Source organism: Thermobia domestica, chromosome 14, assembly GCF_964235325.1.
Source record: "Thermobia domestica chromosome 14, izTheDome1.hap1.1, whole genome shotgun sequence".
In the NCBI taxonomy this organism is placed as follows: Eukaryota; Metazoa; Arthropoda; class Insecta; order Zygentoma; family Lepismatidae; genus Thermobia; species Thermobia domestica.
The window spans coordinates 167,965,155-167,984,240 of NC_137467.1; the positions used below are offsets into that span (position 1 = coordinate 167,965,155).

The 19,086-nt window shown below is 32.5% G+C and overlaps 1 protein-coding gene across 3 annotated transcripts in view; it reads left to right on the forward strand.

The window, feature by feature from the left end:
* cad (caudal type homeobox) overlaps positions 1 to 19,086 on the forward strand; it is a 228,019-nt gene that overhangs the window by 61,894 nt on the left and 147,039 nt on the right. The window lies entirely within an intron of this gene.

Here is a 19,086-nt window from a genome sequence, read left to right on the forward strand (position 1 = left end):
ATAATTAGAACTATCTAAGGTATTTGAATGTTGTTTCAATATCCGATAATTCGAATATTAGGCCTAGTTATTAGGAAAATTTTTCGAATACACGGGTCATTCTTCTTCAATTAGCAAATAATAAATCGAATTATGATTTTTGAATAAATATTCAAATACTCTATGTAGAGGGAAGAAAAAAATATTCTTAAAATACTTGCAGCGTTATTGATAATACTTGTTCGCGCTTATTTTCTTGTAAAATATCGCTATATTAAAGTTTCATCGGTAAATTTCGTGAGTGAGTTGAAATTTCTTATTTTCTCGGTATATTTTCTATATTTTTCTTGGTTAGATTAGGTTAGGTTGAACCTTTGAATTGGCGACCCAGTTCCAAAACTATTCCCTAATATTTTTCAACAATATGCCACAAGTTTGGTTGTTTATTGTCAAAATTTACATGAGATTTGATTATCACTTCATAGTATACCTGAATGAAAAAAAAAAACGAAAAAAAAAAGAAAATACAATAAAATCTTCAAAAATTATTCAGCGTATTGCATAAATTATGATCAGCATTGTGAAAGCTTAATTATGTTGAATTACGTTAATTTTTCTAATGTTTGGAACTTAAATTATTTCTGTAATAGTTTCCAAAATAGTATAAAAATAAATTGTTTGTTTTATGTGTTTCAGTTATCGTAATAATTAAATTTACTATCAGTTTTCGTAGCTCATTGTCCACGGAAGCAGCAGTCATAAATGAATAAATAAACAAGTTATAGCATCTGTCAAACCATTATTTAATATAATTTAGGGTCTACAGCGAAATTTAAGGGGTGCTTCGTACTCTCCCCCTTCTTTTCCAGCAAGTCTTGGAATATGAACCAATTTTATCTCAAAACTAGCTTTTATTCTGCGCTTATAGTGCATCAGTTTCTGTCGAAGTTAGTAAATCCTTTACGTAGGTAGGAAAAAAAAATTGGAAGGTTTATATTGGCAGTAAGAAAATGGAATAGGTTCTTTCAAAAGTATAGATTTTCGTCTAATCAATTGATCAGCGAAATTTTATGGGCTAAGAGCTTGCGTATACGTGTAATTATTTTATTGTTCAATTTGAAAACGAATTTAGAATTTTAAGATTTATTATTATTATGCTATGTTGATTCAATTTCGACATAAATTCTCGGATAAGACATTATTGTAAAGGAGCAGAAACAGGACATTAATTTTCCAATCGTTGATATTGTGTTTAACAATATTAAAGTCGTTTTCGAGATTTTTAGAATAACTTAACACTTCACCCATAAGACAACACGAATCATTGCTTTTAGTAATTTTGTAGAAGTAATGATAATAATAATAATAATAATAATAATAATAATAATAATAATAATAATAATAATAATTATTATTATTATTATTATTATTATTATTATTATTATTATTATTACTATTATTATTATTATTATTATTTTAGGCCATTAATTTAAATAGATAATTATTTTTCAACTTTCTTTCAAATGAACGGGAATTTTTAATCGTTTAATTGTGACGGATTTCTTCAATTTTTCAAAAAAAAAAAATCCTTTGTAAAAATTTGTTTTATTACATATAATTTTACTGTTTAACGATACAATTTATTTTATATAATTATGCTTTATAATGTAAATTCACTTTGGAAATGCAGAAAGGATTTTGACTAGGCTTGAAGAAGAAATCTGTAAAATTACGTTTATTAAAATTGAAGACCTCGGTGGAAGAAGGAAACAGCTCCAATTTTTACATTTGTTCTGGATTGAAACAAAGTATTGTTAAAAATCAACTAATTGTATTTTCGCGTCAGTAATATTTTTTTATAAAGAAAGGTGCTATTATAGGGGTAAATCCTTTCTGTACAAAAAGCTTACAGACGCGAAAGTACAAAGTTGATTTTAACAATATTTTGTTTCAATCCTGAACAAATGTGAAAATATTGGAGCTGTCTCCTTGCACCGAGGTCTTCAATATATATATATATATATATATAATCAATCTGTGAGCTAAAATGATGGATGGTGTAAATACGGAATACCCTTAAAATGTGCTACAACAAATAATTAATTTATTACTACAGTTTTTTTTTTAATTTACTGAAGTATATTCTCTTTTCCTTTTTCTTCTAGTTCATTAAAATTATTAATGTGTATATACAGGGTGCGAATTATTGGGGGAATGAGGGATTTCCCTTTCAATCACAATTTAATCTCTCTAAATAAGTAAGTGAAGCATTCCTCGTAGAGATGCTCCTTCCCCTCTCCGAACTATGTTTAGTGCAATTCCACTGGTGTTTGTGACACTGCCCTTTCATGTAATTTCGAAATGAAATAATATATACTATTTACTTTGGATTTTATACTCTCAACTACCACAATATAATTACACACTATTTTGGCGTGTTTTCACCATCGCCCACAAGTAGGGCCTATTTTGTTATGGCTTTAGTTGCCACTTTAGAATCGTCTCACATTTTCCGGTTCCTCATCGGAGGTAAATTTGGACGACGTCGTAATGATAATTAGGCATAACGAAGTCATGTATGGATTTGGACACGTCTTACATTCTACATTTACAATGTAAGTACTTTCAGTCCTATATTCAAAATCATTCAGAAGAATTAGGTGCGGGAATTTTAGGTAACGTATAACTGATTCCAAGTTTATTGATTTAATAAATTTATTACTATTAGCAGATAATTTATTCTTGTGTGATTATTGGGGGAGGAAGGTTCATTGTCATTTTTGAATTATTTGCAACTTCAAGTCTTGGTGTCTTGTTAGACCGAATTTTATCTCCCCGACTCAATATCAGTAATATTATATATCTACTATATCTATATCTACTATATCTACTATAAAATTGTTTGAATAGACTATTATTTCTATATACAGGTTAAGCAGATTAAAAAAAAAAACTTGGCAAAAACATAATTTAACAATCCAACTACCAGTGAGAGAACCAAACTTTTATTTATCAACGAACTTAGAAAGTTCGTTACTAAATTCTTTATGTCTGTGTTTGTGTGCATTATTTGCGAATTTTTCAATGTTGAGCCCTTCATTCGATAATTTTTCACATCACTTTTACCGTTCCCCAGATATTGTCCAAAATAAAGTTCGGGTTTCGGGAGATTGAAGGAGCCATATCCGGGGAACCTAAGTCATAGAGAGGTGATTGATATTTTGGGAATTTTTCAATTTTGAGCCATCCATTTTGGATATGTGTCTTCGTAAAACAACAAGTAAAACGCTTTAATAAAACTTTTAAACAAAAATATGTGAAAAAATGTAGTATTCAAGGAAATTATATATGGATAGATATATTACAAGAATTATTTAATGAGTATAATAATAAAGTATATAGAACAATTGGTATAAAGCCAGTTCGATTCCCGGCGGGAGCTCATGTGGATCGGATTCCACGTTAATCAGTAAGTCCACGTCTCCTATAGACTCGCTGCTGAACGGGACGTTAAACTCAAAATCAACTCAACTGGGTATAAAGTCAGTAGAAGTTAATAAGAAAAATATCTAATTATTTTTAGGTTCGTTCTGGCAATGCGCTTGGAGCATTCTCAACTATTTTTATTGAATATTAAATAAAGTATGTGAACACTCAAGTACGGAGTTTCAAATAATAATAATAATAATAATAATAATAATAATGCCTTTTTCTTGGGGGATGCCGGGCATTTAATGTAGTCATTCTAGGGTCTACCTATTTTAGATGTATTGATGCAATTGACTTGGAATATCGATTTACTTTGGAACCTAGGCCCTATGGAAAAGTTTGTTAGGGGGAAGCTCCGAATAATATACCTAAATACAATAAAATCATGCAAATTTTACATAGCGATCCTAGTTTATTTAATTTTGTCTCTGCTAGATGTTTATGAATATAACTCTCTCGAATCGTGCTTGCTGACACTGCCGTATTATTTATATATTTTTAATTTAACGATGTCTATGTGAATACCAAATAAGCTTTGAATTTACATTTTAATGTAGGGTTCGAACCACATGAGGTCCTATTGATAATAATCCCGAGTCATGTCTTCCCCCATCAAATGTGAGAACGCTAGGCACTTAGCAATTAGTGAGCCCGTGCTTGTCGCAATCTATTTAATACTGTAAATAAAAATAAAACTGATCTTGTGTGTGGTCGGATCAGAGGGAAGCAAACGAATGAACCGATTGAATTTTTTTTTTTTTTTTTTTTGGAGGAGGGGATAGCCTATAGTTATCATGCTTTTTATAATTTTACTTTGATTGAACTGCGTATCCAAAGGAGGAAGCTGGAGATAAAAACTTTAACCAAAATTAGTATCTCACAAGCCCCTCAAGGTAAGACGATAAAATTCGATAAATAAATTCCTCATTTAGAAATAAGGGGAAACGTTCCCCAGAGTTTTCATGATACCGGTTTAGAAGGAGAAAGGGATACAATTTCTATAATGGTTTTCGCCACATTGTCTGTTCTTTGTGATCACATCACTAGAAAACGGTTGACCCGTTTGAAACTAATTTTGTAACATGGTATCTTCCCGGACTTTTATTATGTCATTTTGGCTACAGGTGCATCCTAAGGGGAAGGATATCGAAATTTATGCCAAAAATAGAATATCTTACGAATTTTTATCATCACTGTATCATTGAAGTACATAGGTCTATACCTATCCTATGAGGAGTGAGGAAGGTTCAAATATTTCCTGTAAACCTATCTTTCTCCGTAGGAAGACCAGGCAGGCAGGCATTTCAACTAGTATGGTCTAATTTATGTGGTAAAATATTCTCAAAAATAAATTTTCCAGTTCTACCAGATTTTATTTAGGATCTATTTAATTCATTATCAAACAAGGAAATAAAAGAAGAGGTCGTTCCTCATCTTATCAAGCAATCAATGTTATTTCCTTCTTTTTATCCTCAATTAAATTCAGCCGAGAAAATATTTTTCTAATACATCTGCTGTTTGATGCAGAGGCGCCCGAATAAAATTTTCTGCGGGGATCATCTCCATGGTTCTATATTTTATACGTCTGGTTGAGTTGAGTTGATTTTAACGTCCCCTTCAACAGCGAGACTGAGACGTGGACCTACTAATTAACGTGGAATCCGAACCACATGAGCTCCCGCCGGGAATCTTTATACGACTGGTATTTCTGATATTTAATATACGTGGTTTGCTATATTACCAATACATTTTCGTGAGCCAGTGGTCCCCGTCCCTCTCCCCCTTTTCGGGCGCCCATGGTTTTATGATTTGGGGTTTTCAAAAGAGGGATATTATGAAATAGAAATTTTGAAGTATCGCAAAAAACATATCCTATTTCAGGATTACTGTAACTTCAATCCTTCGTTCCAGGGGCGGCTCCAGGGGGGGGGGGCGATCGCCCTCCCAGGAGAAGAAATTTATAACCCATCCCAAAGTTTGGAACCCTTAAAAGTAGCAGTATGACAAAAACCCCAGAAGTCGGTCCTGGATCCGCCCCCTGCTTCGTACATGCGCAAAGATCACCATTTCGGACATCTATCGGCTCGAAACCACCCTGCGCTTCATACTCGTTCAATAGAAAATTGGATTCTGAGTTGATTGTTCCCTTGGAATTAACACTTTTGTTTTTTCGTTGAATAATTAAATCATTTACTGTACGCCCAAAAATTTAACAAGTTTCTTTTTATGACAAAATGACGTTTCATAAATACTGTAGGCCTATGTCTGTTCATTCTTTTCGGAATACAAGTTCTGGAGTTTTGAGCTAGTCTACACCCAGAACATTATTCAGTTTGTTAGAACATAACAAAATTGTAGGTTTAGAGCATTTTAGAGAGTTAAGTATGTTTTTAATACACTTATTTTATTCCTAAATAGAATTGGTAATTGATAGAAGCGAAAATAGAAAATTTATATTTTTCTACGAAAAAGTTCATTAATAATTTTGCAGTATATTATTATGAAACATGTTGAATATAGTTACTGCAAAATCATTAATGTCCTTTTTCGTAGTAAAAATATTTTTTTCTATTTTTATTTCTGTCGATTAATTCTATGTGAGGAATAGGATGAGTGTACTAAAAACACAATTAACTCTAAAAATGCTCTAAATCTAAAATTCTAAATAATAATAATAATAATAATAATAATAATAATAATAATAATAATATACTTTACCTACACTGTAAACAATTAGGGTCACATTTTCTGATCGAATTACCGTCAATTCTTGACAACCGATTACCCTAAAATTTACGGTATTAAGATGGTAATAGGGCATAAATACGGCCTTTTTATTGCCTATAATCATAAATTTTACAGTAATACCGTAAATTTTAGAGTAATAAATTGGCAGCCAGAATTGACGATAATCGATCAGTGAATGTGATCCTAATTATTTAGTGCAGAAAAATCTTAAAATTGTAAATTGCTGATGAACGAATATAATGCTGTTCAACTGCATGGTAGTACGGGTGACTTATTAAGATTCCTCGACCGAAATTTAATAATACAGTATACTCGCTACTTGCGTAGATAATTGTGGTCGTCAGTAAGTACGCCAGAAATTTTTACTTGGGGGTGTGTTCAAAATAAAAGGGGGTGTGTGCTCTCAGAATAGTGATATAATTTTAAAACAAACTCAAGCAAGAAAAGAGTATATTTTGTTACGCAACTATTGCAATACTACTACTACTACTACTACTACTACTACTACTAATAATAATAATAATAATAATAATAATAATAATAATAATAATAATAATAATAATATCAACTCTTTGCAGTGGTAGGTTCAATAAAGTAAGTTCACACATTTGAGCATTTATTATTATTATGAAACTAAGTAATACAGTGAATCCTCTAAAAACGGACATCGGTGGAACACGATTAGGCCTATTTGTCCGTAAATGAGAGATGTCCCTAAAAGGAAGGATTCTCTCTCATAACACCACACCATACATATTTATGGAATGGAAGAATAAGAGTTTGCCCTCTTATGAAGATGTCCACTATTGAGAGATGCCCGTTAAGAGAGGTTTCACTGTATTAGGAATTAACCTCCACTATTTTACCCAGTAATTACACGTGAATTGATTACATACGAATTATTATAATTATTTTGCAAAATTCTGCTATTATTTCAATTTATTCACCCCCAGCAAGTTTTAGTGGGTGATTTCTTTTCCAAAATATTAATTGGGAAAAGATTTCCTCGTCTCATGCTGAAATCACATTCGTTTAATAATTTATACTGTACATAGTTCCAATTTCATTATTTTAATATTCTAACCCTGTTGTTAACGTTAATTGTTGTAATATTATTTGATCTCTTAATCTCCGTTCCTGCCCTTTCCTGGCTACGTTATTGGCTCTGAATATCTTTCATAAGAAAATTATTCATTGATTTAGGTGTTTTCCAGAAATCCAGTTTTTCAATTTACAAATATTTCGTATCTTTCTGTTTTGTCTTCTTTAATATACCCTAATTTTAATAATCCCAGCGCTCATAGTGGTCTGGTCTCTTGTAAATAGTTGAAAAGTGACCAAAATGGCCAAAAGCACACGTGAAAGTGACCAAAATCTCATCATGCCCCTTTTTTCCTTTGTCGGTTTCTCCATCACCTCTCTCTTTGTTGTTTTGTTTCTTCTTTACTTCTTCTTTTTAAGCTTCCTCCTTTCTTAGGTTTTCAAAGTAAGCTTTGTAGTTACGGTAAGCAGACGTAGCAGATGTAAAAAGCTTCTGAGTAAGTGGAACCAGTTCTGGCTTATTTCCGAATTTCTTCATCCCAGACGTGAAATATTCAAATTCATCACCTACTCTTAAGAAGAACATACAAGAAGCATAACATAAGACGAACATGATGAACCACACAGACACACACACACACAATTAACGGAGCGTTAACTATTACGAGAGAAAACTTAAAGATTATTATAATAGAAGAAAGAATAGACACAGAAGGGTTCTCAACCCCACCTTGAGAGCTTAAGCATCCACCAACCGTCTATTGTGCTTTAGAAAGAATAAAGGCTGAAGTGAGAATAAAGCTGACTGTTTCACATGTGGCAGCAAGTACTGAAACTTTCAGAAGAGTAATGAGTAACAAGTTTCTGCCTTTTTCCATTTGTTTTTATGTTTTTCTTAGAAAACTGCCAATGCAAAACATAAATCACACGAAAAAGTCACTTTATCTCAAAAAAGTAACTTTTAGTGACCAACTTTGAAAAAAAGTAAATTTTAGTTGAAAAAGTGACTCGCTATGAGCCCTGTTCCATTTAATGAATTTACGTGAATAAAAATAAACTTTACAAAAAATTAAGCTAGCGCCAAATGCGTTCCTGCATAACACTAGACTCAGTCTAAAATATATATAATTCTTATTTCGATCGATCTCTTCATTTCTAAAAACGTTTTGACCACCCTTCTAACGTCCGTCCGTTGAAACACCACTTGCGAAGCAAGCTCGAAACCAGCCACAGAGCTTTGGGGGGCCATGAATATGTTAGGAGAGGCCAAATCATTAAAAATTCTCTTACAAATATCTAAATTGTGCATTTTGTATTGAGGTCTGGAGGGGACATGAAAAATTAAGGGAGGGCCAGGCCCTCCCTAGCCCCCTCTGGTTGCGAGCCTGTTGCAGAGTACCACTTAGCAACTAAATCTGGTATAGGCTTATTACTATATTGTCACATTTGTCCTTATTGACGAGGAGGTAGGTGAATGACCGCTCAAGACGTTGCCAATTTCAGTCATCTGCATCTGTCCATCAATCTCTTTTCTCGGAAACGACCGCGGAGCCCAGGAGGGTAGGTATGAGCAGGTCTGTTTCGTCAATTGTTTCGATCGAAACACCGTCCGAAACAAGGTCATGTGGTTCCCGAAGCCGTACATGGGAACGAGGTCGCTTCGTATTTTGAAGTGAAATAAATAAATAAGAATATTGCCTTCTTTCCTAAATGCTAAACCGTTTTTAACTTGATGTAATAAATAACCTATATGATACTGATTGATACAATTTGATTTGGGGGAGTATTCCTTTTCCATCCAGGGGTGTGTGTAAAGAAATTTGAGGGGTGTTAGGGGGGTGTTGGGGGGGTGTAGATTACTCCCTGGTGGTCGTACCTCTTTACGAGAGTCAGATTTGTAAATTGCTTACGCGTCACTTCGTAACAAACTGCAATAATATATATATATAGGGATACATATTAATGTTTCGTTTATTATTATTATTATTATTATTATTATTATTAGGCTTGCCAGACATCCCGGTTTGGAGGGGTCATCCCGGCGCCCCGGCCGGTTTCGTGTTTTTAAGTTGGCATCCATGGTCGCACATCGAGAAATTAGAATACTATATTTGACCCACTGAACAGCTAATTTAGAGACTAAAGTACCTCAGATTGATTTCTGCATTATTATTATTATTATTATTATTATTATTATTATTATTATTATTATTATTATTATTATTATTATTATTATTATTATTTGGTACTACAAATTAAAATGCTGTCTTTGTGCATGCTAATATTTATGTAGTGTAAGTTTACAAGTTTGAATTCTGACTGGTGTGTACGAACAAATCTTACATTAAAATTTCGAGAAAGGTGCACTATAAATTTTCATTGTGCATGTGTCTTGTTGAGAATTTATGAGGATAATTTCTGATAAAATATTGGCATTAACAGTATCCCGGTTTGGAACTTCAGAAATCTGGCAAGTCTAATTATATATTGTTGTATTTAACGTCGAATGAAACAACTTTAAGTAGTGTGTTGTTCAAAATCTGTTGTGTGAGTTTAATATTCGATAATATTTGTTATTAATTGATTAACCTGTTAAAACAACAAGATTAGTGATTGATCGTCGGGCATTCCTGTCAATATAATGGATTTTCTACATATAACACTGATATAATTTTGATATATAACACTGAAATATAATTCGATCCCAGCCTCCGCCAATTGAACTTTGTGGTGGACAAACAGCGTGTGCGTGGGTTTCCTCGGGGTTCTCCCGTTTTCTCCCATTTTCTTCATTCCACCATTTCATTCATTACTCATCATCACCGTCTACTTTAGCCTAACCGGCATAACTGTGGGACGTAAAACTCAAAGATTTCATTTCATTTTTTGTTTTTCATAGAATAAATGAAAGGAGATAATGAAATGTAACTTACCACAATCATAGATATTATTTTACAACAGAAAATATGAACCTAAAGAATTTTCAATGTTGTCATCCATAGAAATTAGTGATACCAGAATAACATTTCCCCCAAAATCTATGTTAAGGCAGCAACTAGAGGAACGAACTGAACTGCATTCGATTATGTATCATGTTGTTTTGCTATCGTGTGAACTTTTTAAATATCATTATTATTTAATTTTAATAACTGTGTGTTAAAACTATTTTGTTTATTACAAACTAAATACAACTATTATTTAAAAACTAGTTCATAGGATTTCAAGACAACACGATACGTAATCAAATGCGGTTGAGTTCTTTCCTCTAGTCGCTGGCTTAACTTAGATTTTGGGGAAATGTTATTCTTGCAACACTAATTTCTATGGATGGCAACACTGAAAATTCTTCAGGATCATATTTTCTGTTGTAAAATAATATCTATGATTGTGGTAAGTTACATTTCATTATCTCCTTTCACTTAGGCTATGAAAAACAAAAAAAAAAAAAAAAAAAAAAAAAACGAAATGAAATCTTTGAGTTTTACGTCCAACGGTTATGCTGGTTAGGCTAAAAGAGACGATGATGATGAGTAATGAATGAAATGGTGGAATGAAGAAAGTGGGAGGAAACGGGAGAATCCCGAGGAAACCCACGCAGACGGTGTTTGTCCACCACAAAGTTCACTTGGCGGGGGCTGGGATCGAACCTGTGACCCCAATCACCAGAGGTGAACGCTTTACTACTGAGCCAGCGCGGCCCCCTTCCATGAAAAACAAGCAAAGGGAAAATGGTAAATTTTATATTATTTTTATTATGTCAGGCTTTTAACAACCTGCACCACCGTTTTTTCACGCAGTGATTTACAAGGGAAATTATTTTTCTGTTACCTTTGAAATTAATAGGTATTTTGATGGTTTGATTTTTACAAATTTCTTCTTCAGCTCCATTTAAATGTTGTTCACTTCGTGAAAACTTAATTTTCCTATATTTGTGAGTCATCCTCCGCAAATCGTAAAAGAATTGTAATTTTCAACAGTTACTTTTAATGGTCTCCTTGAATTTTATCTATGCCAAGTAAATTTTCATGACTCCCAGCACAAATCATTTAATGGAACAATAAGAAGGAAGTTAGTGAAAGAATTAGATATATTTTTTCAACAATTATTCCGAGTGGTGTGCCAAAAGTAAAACTATGTATTTTTTAATTATTTGTTTGCTTAAGTACTAATCAAGTAGAATTTCCGAAGTATTTCTTTTATATTAGTAAGACTTTTCATTTCTAGTGCATCTTGTAATTATTTGATTATTATTTCTACGGGTATTTTCGTTCATTTGTTTACGAGTAAATGTTCAATACATTCAACTTTACCAATCTGTTAAAAGAAATGAACTATTGACCAAATCTACTGTAGCGTCCAACAATTTGTTCCCTCTGATGTCAAACATAAACCATCTTGGATCAATTTTGAATCCCTCCAATTTTATCTCCCCTCCTCCTCTAGAGAACAATTACTCATGTCCACAGCTGAAGGTTGTAAATGCATAAAATAAAATGGCGACAGGTGTTCACTTGAATGCTGTTCGTGATGACCACCCGAGCGTGGTTATAATTTTCATATTATTACTGCATACATAAGAACCTCTTCGCTTCTTCCATGATTTTCTTTTCAAATGCAAGGTCTTCGTACTTCGTATTGTATTGAGTATAAATTAATGCTGTAAAGAATTTTTTGTTTATTTTGTCTTTCTAGGAAATACATAAAATATAAAGTTAATAAACACCTAATGTCAAAGGAACAGATTTATTGTCAAACATACATTATGTAGGCTCATTTAAAGTTAAATTTCGATTTTATGTATCTACATCATTGTTTATAGAATATAATCCTTAATTTATAAATACATATTAAAGGAACTTAACATTTCAGTTTTATTTTTTTAAAAATAGTTTTTTTAATTAATTTTTAAATATCCATATTTCGTACTCTCTTTACTGTATCTTCCACAATTAACTGTAGCTATTCTAAAATTATCTTTTAGTCCCTGCATTGACAATTTATAAATTTCTTTTCTTGACTTAGCTGGACGTGATCCTAATAAATCAATTGACTAGGAGACAAAGATAACGTAGGTACGGAACTTAGCTGCTCGTGGTCCTAATAAATCAATATACTAGAAAATAAAGATAACGAAGGTATGAACTTAGCTGGACGTGATCCTAATAAGTCACTGGGGTAAGAGGTAGAGCTGTGTTGATGTTGAGTTTAATGTCCCTTTCAACAGCGAGGCTATATGAGACGGGACTACTGATTAACGTGGAATTCGAACCACATGATCTCCCGCTGGGAATCGAACCCTGGTCTCCCACGACATAGGCGCGTATACTAACCGTTTAACTACGGAGCTCGATAAGAGATAAATTTAACGTAGGTACGAAACTTAGCTGGATGTGCTGCTAATAAATCAATGGGGTAGATGATAAATATAGCGTAGGTACGGAACTCAGCTGGACATGATCCTAATAAATCATTGGGTTAGGAAATAAAGATAGCGTAGTTATGGAACTTAGCTGGAAAATCTTAGCCAAATCTTTCATTGTGTGCATTATTATTGTTGTCAATTTATGTTAAACTGTCTTTCCACCACCGACGCTATATGAAGTCGTACGTGCGATCCGAACTCCACGAGGTCCGACTATAAATCGGAACGAAGTTTCCGGCGTCGAAGCCCTTATTTGTACAGAACAAAGTAATTATTATCGACCTATATTCTCATATACATACATAAAGTTTTTAATGGTGTACTGAATGGTTTAGACTTCTATTTTAATATGCATATGCATATATATTTAAATACATTATAACACCATAATATTTCTTTGCGAATTGGAATTTTCACCGAACTCGAGATTATTCACATTGGAAGTTTACGCACAAGTGACTGGGAATTCCACACACAATATTGCTTCTGGTGTTTATGCGGGCGTTTCTTTATGCTGCAATTACCAAGAATGTTCATGTGACATTCTTTATTATTTTAGTATTGTAATCATAAAGTTGCATTTTTATTACTGTGAATGTAATAATAAGCGTACTTAAACTATGAAACGATGTATTAATATATTTTTTATCCAAGAAGTAATTTCAAGTTACTCTCTTTTCCTCGCCCCTCTTTAGCATCAATGGGAAGTTTGGCAAACGTAATTTAGAATACTCTTTTCTTTTCGAAAGACTTGATCGTAAAAGTATGCGCAAGAATGTGAAGCTCCCGACAAGCTATAAAATGGTAGTGCGCATGGCTTCTCATTGAATTTCTAGTAGATGTTTCATTCTCTGAATCAACATTTCGTATATAACCCTAACATCATAGATAATGTGTCTGATTGAGGTAATAATATGTTGCCGAACCTACCACATAGATTAGCAATAGTAAGCACTTGCTTTAGACAGTTTTTTAAAGTTATACACAGTTGTAGAGCTAGAATGAGTAGCTTTCAAGATATTGTCCGTGAGACGAGAAATAAGGTTTTCTCGTCTCGTCTCGTCTCGTAATAAACATTTTGTGTAAGCGTGTGGATTTCGTTTTCTATCTTTTCAGGTAGATATAAAAAAATCTAAGTTGGTATAAAAGCGGTAGGCTATATTATTTAGAAAATATGACATTTTCAAATGAAACGGACATGAAATTATCTATCTTTGAATATAATGTTGCACGATTATGCCCTTGAGACTAAGTGAGACGACGATTAAGACAAGTGAATGATACTGGGAAAAAATGATGGAATGAGAATGTGGGAGAACACCATGAAAACCCACGGACACGATGTTGTCCACTACAAAATTATTTGGACGGGAATCGAACCAAGGACCGCACGCACCAGAGGTAAGCGCGTTACGACTGAGCCACCCTCACACTTTTAAATGAGACTGATTGTCTTTTATTAATATTTATTCAATACGGCTCATTGTATTAGTAATATGTCTGTTTGATTGGAGACCAATCTTTCCTGCTATACAGAAGAGCCAGATTATCCCAGCTAATGCGGACCTGACTAACTTCGGATAATACAAACTTTCTCCAGAATGAATGACAGTACTGTACATACGAGTAGTAAAAGCTTGAGGTAGAGTATAATAGCTATATAAGACTATATTATGTGCAGTACGTTCAATCTTTGAAGCTCGTGTAATCTTGGCTTTACTATACTTCTATCAAAAAAGAAAAGGAAAGAAAAGAAAACAAAACGTAGGAATAATAGTATTTAATATTCTCAGGTCAGCAATCTTTCGATTGGTTTACTCAGCTTTCCACTTGTCTCTATTCTGAGCCAGACTTGTCATTTCCAGGTCAGCAATATTTCGATTGATTTGACGCTGCTTTTTACTCTTCCCTTTTTCATTTTCATATAATTTTTCTCTTCTACATTTTGTATTAATATATATATATATTTGCGGCCTTTCTTTCATATTTTTCCTTTTACCGTTTGCAACGATAATATGTATGTGCTATAAAGGACATTAGTCTGGTATACGTATGATGGTGAATGTTGTGGCCAGACTTGTACATTTACGCTGTTAAGATGTAATAAATGAGAACACCATCTTGGAGTTCGAGACAACATGGCGTCATGATAAGCAGTCCTGTCCTGAACTCAAGTTTGATACAATAATATATTTTTTACAAGTGTTGTTTTAGTTCAGTTTATGTTTGTTTCCAATTTTAAAGAGTGTAGACATTTCAAGTGTTAATATAATTTTCAGTATCATGAATAGTTAGCTATCAGACAAGCAGTTTAACACGGGCGACTTCGGTTTCTATGCCTGCGCCATTTTATTGCAACTCCGGTTGTGATACTGACAATTAAAGTGTATAACAATTTTACTTTAAACCTATTTTTACTATTTAACAATCATAGAGTAATAGTCGACATGGCTTATGGTTGCGGCATTCCTATTATAAAACCACCAGTGTGGTTATAAAACAAGAACAAAACAAACACCAGCTTACAACGATATGTTTTTGGAATTATCTGCAGCTAATAAAATTGTAAGCATTAAATGAATTCAGTGCCTTAACAGAATAAAGAAATAATTTAATTTCTTGGACTAATTATCGTAGGAAGTATATGTGTTAAATAAAATAAGTTTAATCGAACTGGAGCAGCAATAAATATTAAAATGTTTGTAGCACATTCCCTCTACAATTAATTAGTGATGTCTCCCATTTGTTGCAATATGTTCAGTCATCCTACCTCTTCCTTTTAAAACATTCTTAAGTTGGTGCAGGTTTACTTTTGCCGCACCACATTTCGGAAGATTTACAGGTAAAATTGAATACCTTGCATGAAAAGACATATTTATAAAGAATAAATTCCTGCAAGTCATAGAATTAAATACAAAGTAATACACTTGCATTTTATGTTTACAAGTGTAGGGTTACTAGTGTAAAAACCTTACAAGTGCTTTATTACAGATAAAATAAGTGAGTGCATATGAAAGATGACTGTATTAAAAACTATTTTCCACCGGCGGTGTATTTCTGCACAGTTTACAGAAGTTGTATTTTATGTTTACAAATGGAATGAAATCAAGACAGGTGTTATTGAAACTCTCATCATTGCCAAAACCCAGTCGTTTTCACTACTCTCGCTTATAAGTATACTCACCAATCTTCACCGACGCGTATTCTACTTTCGGACGCACCCCCTCGCTAACGCTCGAGCTCCACAGCTTCGCCCTGCTCTGATTCGCTTAGATAGCATTTGTGCTTTTTAGTGGCCACCTAGCACATGTTATTTAGTGTTTGTTTACTGTAGTTTTTATGTATACATCTGGACGCCGTATTTATAAGCAAATCGTAAAAGAATTGTAATTTTTCAACAATTGCTTATGATGGGCCCTCTTGAATTTTAACTATGCCATGTGAGATATTTTCCAGCACAAATCATTTAGGAAACAATGAGAAGAAAATTGTTGAAAAATTATAGCCTATTTTTGAATAATTATTTCGAGTGGTGCATCAAAAGTAAACCTGCACGCTTAAGTTTGCCTTTTTTTATGCTTCTTTTTTCATTTGATCCCTTATTAGACCATCTTATTTTGAACATTTTTCTATAGCACCTCATTTCCAAAGCTTCTATTTTTCCGTGTGTCCTCTTCTGTTAAAGTCCGTCTTATATCCATACAACGCCAAGTAGAAATATATATATATATGAAATGGAATGTTTATTTGTAGTTAAGTGCAGTTTTTCTTCAGAATATATACTTCTACAAAACTTCTTATATATAATTATATCGTTAGTTCAGTTTCATGTGTAATAAGCTATTTTGTATCTCATTTTCTCCTTTTTTTTTTTTTTTTTTTTTTGTTTTCCCTTTGTCCGTATATAGCCTGTATGGTTTGTGTGTGAAACTCCATGAGGGGACTGTTAGATCGTAAAACAAGTCTTGTCTGTTTATTTTCCTTTCAAATTCTTCTTTTAATCGTGATGATCCTTCCACAGGGAAGAATAAAATATCTACATGTGTATTTGTACGTAAGTGTGTGGATGATAGATAGGCCATTTGTTTTTCTAGCACTTATTATTAAAAAAAAAGAAAGAAAGAGAAATCAACAGGTTCTTCCCCCACCTTTCCAGATTCTTTTGCAAATAAATAAGAGTGGAGAATAGCACTGAAACACGATCTTTGTAACTCATAAGTTGATTATATTTTTAAGAAAACATTAGCAACACAATTTGTTCGAAAAAGAAAGACGACATAGTATCGGATAATCAAGTATTATTATTATTATTATTATTATTATTATTATTATTATTATTATTATTAGTAGTAGTAGTAGTAGTAGTAGTCCTACTACTACTAAATGACATGAAATCCTAACAGTTCTTCAAAACGTATTTATTTAATGTTTCCGCATTATTATTATTCTGTTCAAATGCTCGAATTTGCAATTATTTTCATTTTAATGAAATCATAATAATAATAATAATAATAATAATAATAATTTTATATATCATTATTACTTGGGTAATCATAATGATATTTAAACAATTTGACTAATTATCATAGCAGTTATTCTTTATGAGAGTTATTCGTTATTGGAATAATTAATCGAACATACATTATTTATTAGAATAATTATTCGAACAATCATTAGTTATTAAAATAATTATTCGAACAATCATTCGTAATAATTATTGGAATAAATACTCGAATAGTCATTCATTATTGGAATAATTTTTCGAACAATCATTCGTTATTCTAATAATTAGTCGAACAGTCATTCATTATTGCAATAATTATTCGAACAATTATCCGTTATTGGAATAATTACTCGTTATTGGATGTGTAACTATCCTAATGGCTACTTACTATTGAAATTATTATTCCAATGCTATCCTATTTTAGGTCCATATAAATTTGTAAAAGTAATCATCTGATTGTTCCAGGATTGATTTATTAGCTTCTTAGCTGCGCTAACTAAAATTAATTTTGTTTTAATAAAGACAATAATTTAGAAGTTGTATTTATAAATACATATGACTTTACATAATATATTCATGCAATTATTTTTTAAATACTCATTTACCGTACTTCGTGTGAATATGCTGCAGACGTAAGATGAAAATGGCTTCATTTTGTCTTATTCTTCTGAGGATACGGCTCATAAAACACTTGGTAACCATGTGCAATGACCAGAGTTATGGACCATAAAAGTCAATAGGCTCTAGGACGGACGTCGTATAACGAAAGCTACTCCTGTACGCTTCAGCTAACCGTTCATCTTGAATGCTGTTGTCACCACCTCCTGATGGACATGTCAATATCACGTAGATTGTAAAAGTAAAGAAATGTCAACTTGGAAAGAAACACTTTATTATATTAAGCAGGCAGAATATACCTTGCCGGGAGAGTTCCTTATTGTTTGCACCAATAAAGATGAATAGAATATTTTGTGGTACAGATTTAAGTCCTAGTGAGCTATAACTTGGAAATTATCTGATGTATTTGTTCCCATTCCATTTCATTATACCATCTACTTCTTGTTAATAGAAGTGAACCCAGAAAAAGAAATATCTGTAAGTTCATCCTTGAAGTTGCCCAAATTTTGAGTCGATCAAACTCCCCCCCCCCCCACTTCCTGAGGGATTTATTTTGAAAGTTGGAAACTATATTTCAGCTGTTTTTGATAATTTATATTTAACTATTTGGAATAGTTAATTTTATAAGATTAAATTTTATAAATATAAAGTGAATTTTATAAATGAAATAAGTTGCACCAGGCTTGCCAACCATATGATAATTTATTGTGATGTACGGTAATTTCATCTTTAATCATACATATGATGATGTACTTGCGATAATAGGTGAATATACGATAATTTTAGAACGCACACTTTTTTTTCAACTTTGAATGTGTATACTAAAGTTTTTATCAGGCATTCCCGCTAAGAAAAATGAATAACGATTTGAGAATTGACAAATGACAACCCTGCATCCATTCTTGAAATTCAACTACGTTTACCAATGGGTGAAAATATTGTTGTTCAGGAGTAGTGTTAGAAGTCTTAAAATGAATTTAAAAAAAAATGGCGGGGACAGTGACGCCGAACTGAAGATTGCTAGATAAGTTTATTATAGGGTCCTATATATTATTGCTGTTATTATTAGTATTATACTTATTTCTACATTATCACGTGCATAAGGAAAATACGATAATTTTAAAAATGAAAATCGATAATTTTGTTCAGAGGTTGACAACTCTGGTTGCATCAGAAGTTGTAACATGGCGGCATAGTCTTAGCTGAATTGCCTGTGATAAGTTAAGCTTTTTAAAATTTAATTGTTCACTATAAATGTCACCATTCACACAGTATCGAAACACAT